This window comes from Panicum virgatum, chromosome 7K (assembly GCF_016808335.1).
Source record: "Panicum virgatum strain AP13 chromosome 7K, P.virgatum_v5, whole genome shotgun sequence".
NCBI classification, from domain to species: domain Eukaryota; kingdom Viridiplantae; phylum Streptophyta; class Magnoliopsida; order Poales; family Poaceae; genus Panicum; species Panicum virgatum.
This window is the reverse complement of record NC_053142.1, coordinates 19,473,411-19,479,775: the sequence shown is the minus strand read 5'-3', so window position 1 is coordinate 19,479,775 and position 6,365 is coordinate 19,473,411. Positions and strand designations below refer to the sequence as shown.

The 6,365-nt window shown below is 41.8% G+C and overlaps 1 long non-coding RNA gene across 1 annotated transcript; it reads right to left on the bottom strand.

Annotated features, from left to right (window-relative positions):
• Positions 1 to 1,534: 1,534 nt before the first annotated feature.
• LOC120640449 lies at positions 1,535 to 6,135 on the bottom strand. The gene is made up of 4 exons (XR_005661807.1): positions 5,963 to 6,135; positions 2,367 to 5,010; positions 2,016 to 2,296; positions 1,535 to 1,925 (listed from the first exon to the last, which is right to left on the bottom strand). It is a non-coding gene; the product is annotated as an uncharacterized LOC120640449 (long non-coding RNA).
• Between the last annotated feature and the right edge of the window lie 230 nt (positions 6,136 to 6,365).

The window sequence follows — 6,365 nt, the reverse complement described above, 5'->3', positions numbered from 1 at the left end:
TGTAGCAGAGATGCGGATGTTGTGGTGGTTTTGCGGGCACACAAGGAGGGATAGAGTCCGGAACGAAGTTATTCGGGATAGGGTCGGGGTGGCACCAATTGAGGAGAAACTTACTCAGCATCGGCTGAGATGGTTTGGACATGTCCAACGAAGGCCTCCTGAGGCGCCGGTGTGTAATGGGGTTCTTGAGCGGGTCGATAATGTAAAGAGGGGTAGAGGCAGACCTAAACTGATGTGGGATGAGTTGGTTAAGAGAGACCTTAAGGATTGGAATATCTCTAAAGAGATAGCTTTGGATAGGAGCGCTTGGAGATTAGCTATCAATGTGCCTGAACCTTGAACTTATTTCTTTCGGGTTTCATCTCTAGCCTACCCCAACTTGCTTGGAAAAAAAGGCTATGTTGTTGTTGTTGTTGTACACATGTGTTGACTACTGCTGATATGTTCGTAACAATAATGTCTATACTTTGCCACGCAGGAAGCACAGAGAAATTTTGGTGCAACAAGGGGTACGTGATGTTGACAAAAGGCACGGGAAAGAGTTTGCTGAATGGTTTAAGCATTATTTAAGTTGCTATAATTCTATCATTTATGTAAGTCATAAGAGGAATTACAATAGCTGCATACAACTTTATTTTATGCTTGGTTGTAGATCACGGAGCTGCATGGAGAGGATCCTAATGCGGTTAGCCAGGGATTGTTTGCACTCTCTTGTGGTCCTGATCTCTGAGTCAAGACGTGTGCAGCTTGCAGTGTCAATGGAGTCCGCTATAGCACAGTTTCTCGTGAGAAATACCTAAAAACACAGAATAGTGGTGTCATGGCCAAGGGGACACATAGAGGTGAGACAATTGAATTTTATGGTGTTCTCAAAGAGGTAATAGAGTTGCAATATAACTCTAATCTGCAACACCGTCGTTCAGTGGTCCTATTTCGATGCGACTGGTACAATCAAGACGAAAAGACTGTAGGCATTAAAGATGATGGACATTTCAAGTCCATCAATATCAACTCATTTTGGTACAAGTCAGACCCATTTATTCTTGCAACACAATCCACAAAGATATTTTACTTGCAGGATAATTCTTTAGGCAACAGTTGGCGAGTTGTGCAAAAATTTGAGCACAGGGGCATTTATGATATGCCTGAAAAGGATGGGGACATACACCAAGACGATTACTATTCCGATACGGAGCGTGCAGTGCATGAGGGCGATGAATATGCTGATGATGATGTGCACCAGCATGAGGATGCAGACATCATTGAAGCTAATTTAGCAGATCTTGTAATGGGAGTTTCAGCAGATGATGAGGAAGACGAGGAGGAATATGAGGATGATGGAGATGACACTATTTGGATTATTGTACTGACACTGACGCTAATGGAAATGGTGATGATGATGAGGACAAGGACGACGATCTCTAGGAGTATGCATTATTGTTTTCGGATGTGTGTCTTGTTGCCTATTATTGCACATTCAGACTTGTCATGAATTTGTTGTTGTACTGGATTTGCACACAGTTGTATTCATTCATGAAATCATCAAAAGATTGGATTGTTCATTCATTATGTTTCAGATACAATCTAATCTTCACCAAGGAAGAACATGGTTACAACACTATCGGCGCTGACTTCATTGGCGATTGCGTTAGCGGTTACATCAAATTGCACAACGAGATCATCGAAGCCTGCTCGCCTTTCTCCTTTCGGGAATACAGGCTCCAAAAGGAGAAGATTGTGCCCAGTACAGGTTTGCGCCACAACCAGAGCAGTTGCAGCCCCCTGCCGGACACCGTGGGTGGCGATCTGCCTGGCGCGGTTGGGGATATCTTGCAGGCGGTCCACCAGCAGGTCGCCTCTGGCGTTCACCGTGGTGGCGGCACCATTTGCCGCTTGGTGGAGGGCCTAAATTTGCGCCTCCAGGGCTAAATTTCCATGCAGAAAAAGAGATGTTTATTAATGGGAACAAATAATCTTCACGGAGAATTAATTGTGCTCAAAGAGAAGAACCGTACCTGCAAATCTGCCATCGGCAGCGGATAGCAACGCCCGAGCGGTGGAGGCCTCACCCTCGGCAGCGGTCAGGGCAGCCTGGGTGACCTCCAAGCAGAGCTGGAGATGCACAATCTCACGAGTTGCCTCAGAGTAGAGGTCGCGTGTCCCCTTCCACCAACGGAGGTAGCGCCGAGCGTCGTCTCCGTTGTAGGAGTTGCCGGAGCTGCCAGAGGAACTTGCTGCGGCTGTGGATTTGGCGCCGCGAGCACCCTTGCAGGCCAAGCCGGCCATACAGATGGTCCTGTATGAACAGAACAAAATTAGTGGTATGAACATATACATGAGGCCATGCAGGATTAAGATCTTCTTACCCTTGCCGGAGAAGGCGGGCACGGAGCGGCAGATTGCCTTCTGGAGCTCCATCTGCTGGGCGCTTGTTCTTCCTACCCATGGGAGATTGAGATTGAGTGGCCATGGAGATTGAGAGACTGGAGGATGATAGAGACTAGAGTAGATGAGAAGGTATAGATTGATTTTCCCGATTTTCTCAGGATTTGTATTTATAACCGCGGTGAAATTGACGGAGAAGGGACGCAGTCGCCGGCAAGTTCAGGGGAGGCGCACGAGAAATTGAACCGTCGTCCGGGAAGTGGCAAATGTCTAGCACGAACCCGTGGCCCATGTTCACCACACATGTTTTCAATGTGGGTCTATTTCTCTCCCTGAGCCGGATCGAGCTGGACCCCGGTTACACGTGTAAACCACATCGGCCTGCTGCCCTGCACTCCTACACGTGGCTGCCAGCTACACAAACTGGACCAGTCAGCCAGCAACGTGGCAGCCGGTCTGGTTCTATGACGAATCGCGCTGATCGTAGGGATGAGGAGTTAATTGGCGCTCCTTTTTTTATGACAATATGAAATGTTGTTCTGTGACGCGCGTTGTATTTTCGTCATAGTTCCGTAGAGGCTGAAGGTTTCGGCGATGAACAATGACGAAATTCCTATTTTCACATGACGCGTTTTTACTTTCGTCACGGTTGAGCACTATTCGAGGGATGTAGACGAGGACCTATGACGATCCTGCAATTTTCTTCATAGATGGGATATGTTCAATGACGATATTCAAAACGTCATGCACAAAAATATCATGGATGCTACTATTTCTACTAGTGTTAGTATTTATGATTTCTATATTGCATTTCTTGAGTGAGATCTGTTCTCTTACTCGCGGGTTTATCTGTAACACCCCAGGTATCATGCAACCCTGAGATGTTACACAACTATACTATCAAATGCTGAAAATTTAAATTTATCACCGTATACCTATAAACAAGCACGACGCGGAAGCAACAAAAGATAGATGTATAAGAAAAGTGTGATACTCCAACAAGACAACTCTACATCCTTAACGATTATGACAAGAAGCACTATAAGATCTATCAAACTCAAAGTTATCCTTAACGATTATGAGAAGGAGCACTATAAGATCTATCAAACTCAAAGTTGTACACCACCATTAAGGGATCCTGTAGAAGTGTATGCCGTGCAACTAACCCACTTCCCTTCATGCTATAACTTGGGGAGGGATATACAAGGGTGAGATTGAATAATCTCAGCAAGTGAACCGCTTTAACAAGCTATTTAATCCGCAAAAGATTAATTAACCATTTGGCAAAGTAGAAAGTATCAAAATATGGCTCCACCATCCAGTAGCTATACCAAGGGCATGGTAAGGATAAAGCAATAACATTTTACTATTGATCTACAAACAATCAATAAAGTATGACCCAAATAGGATGATGGTAAGCAATCATTAAAAAAATAAAACATATAGGTCACCATAACAAATAGAATTAAAGGTAGCAATGTGCAGATCATATCATATAATATAAGAAAAGATATAATAATTGCAATCCAAAAAAGGTGCAAAGTAATGCATGGCAACAACTTATAATATCTCCACAATCCTGCAAGCCATACCAGAATTCTCGTCACCATGCAATAGCATCATTATCATATTAGTTCTATTCCAACTATATCAACTAATATCCAAATATCCTTCCGTTAAAGCATGTGAATGCAAGAGGCACGTATATGGTATATCAAAAGTCCCATAAGCCTTATCAAAATGCATATTAGCATAAGGGCATAATATATATAACATCATAATAACTCCACTACATTTAATACTCAGCCATCCAAGAATGCGTACCAATGCACACGCACTCCTGCCTTCATACCCATTAAGGTATGAAGCTCCATTGCAATGCCAAACCAAAGATGATATATGCATATGGATGCATATGAACTCATGCCTTCATACCCAACAAGGTATGAAGCTGCTGCAGTGCCTCCATCATAGCTATAGATGTCCTCGATCTTAACCAAAAATAGGATGGGATAGAATATAGCCATTATTAATTTAAACATAGAGGCGAGCGAGATTCAATTCTTATATTTGATCACATATATCAAAGAATGGTAGGAAACTACTTCAGACCATACTCATACCCCAAACTCTAATTCATCCACACACTATTGCACTAGGAGATACTAAGTAGCGTAAACACCATAGATGGTTTCAAACACCAAGACTAGCATACCTATCCTATAACAAACTCATCATCTATTGAACCACTAAGACTTCCACAAACATTACTCACAGTAACATATTCCATAGGATTACTTGCTAAAATACATATACATCCAGGCCCACTATAAATTCAGAATCCATCATCCAGAGAATATTTCATTTACCTATCCACCCATGTTGAAGTAAAAACAATGTACCCACTGCATACCTATATTAGCAATATCATATTCATAATTTGCCCATTAATCATAAGTCATGTAGAAATTTTTTCCATTATCACATATAAGTATGTGTGCTGCATTTTATAAGTGGAGGCAGTAAAAATAGAATGTTATGTTAAAGTTGTAGCAAGCAATAACTATGTTCACTTGCCTTTATCGACTATGTAGACATGGCATAGATGCCTCGTAACAACATCACCTGCTAAACCACTCGTGTATCAGAAAAACAACTCCAAATTACATAGCCAAAGAAATACAAAGTGAACCTTTGTCCAAAACCCACAATACAAAAGGGAACCTACGAGCAATAATTCTCGTCACCACATTGATGAAGAGCAGAAAAATTTACTTTTTATGTATTTATTTTTATACAACAGATTAGGTACCAAATAAATACATATTTGGAAACTTCAGAGAATAAACTAAAACTTTGATAGTCAAACAATAATTTTGTTAAGCCTCTAAGGTCACATAAAAAAACACTTAAAACAACACTTCTGAATCTGCCTAACAGCCCATGCACCAATATAGAGAAATCCATATCTCCTAATCTATGCATACAAAAATATGAAATTTTGCTGGAAGTAAGAACTTTTATCCCTCTACAAATTTCTTCATAGTTGGAAGAACCAATTCGTTCATTTACTAGATGAAAAACATCAATGAATAGACCTGCTCATTTTGCCAGGCAAACACAAACAGACAGAATAATCCTACCATAACTCGAGTTTTACTCCACCCAAAAATGCAATTATACACAAAAGCTTACTAAATTATCAACAACAATGGTATTCATTGTGTATACCTTTTAGACTTGTATGGTTGTTCAAACTGAATAGATCTAAAACTGTGAAGAAATTCATTAGAAGAACTGGATCACAAAGCACCGGCCACAACTCCTAGCATACAATATCTATGGACATGATTTTTGCATCAAAAGAAAGATACTCGAGTGTACTACCATAATATAATTTTTTTATGATGTTTATCCTCCATTTCTAGCCACGAAATAACCTCTACCCGATCTGGAAACTCCTGACGAACGTCGATTCAAGATCCACCACTAAACCTGCACACCAACCCTTCCCTACCCTGAACTACCACACCCAAAGCAACCTCAAATCAAATATACAGTAGGGCTCAAATCTCACCTATGGTTTCCCCATGAGAATCCGCAAGGGGAAAGTGAGGGGGAACACCGATTTTGCACATCTCCTTGATCCTCTCTTCCTTCTTGATCCGTTTTGCTGCTCATTTTTCTTGATTGAGGCTGCAATGGAGTGGATCTGAGGGAGGAGGGAGCAATGGAGAGAGAGAGAGAGAGAGAGAGAGAGAGAGAGAGAGAGAGCATGTTGGGGAAGGGGTCATGATGGAGGGGGAAGAGGGCGGCAATAGTGTCGGCCAGAAGAGGGTGGGGGTAAGGGTTACATACTTTTTTTTTGATTCATCTCATCCATTCATTCTTCGGTTGCACAAAACGGAATGAGCAGTCAAACAGAATGTTTTCGGCAAGATCTACGCATCTATGGTCACTGACTTTCTATACAAACTATT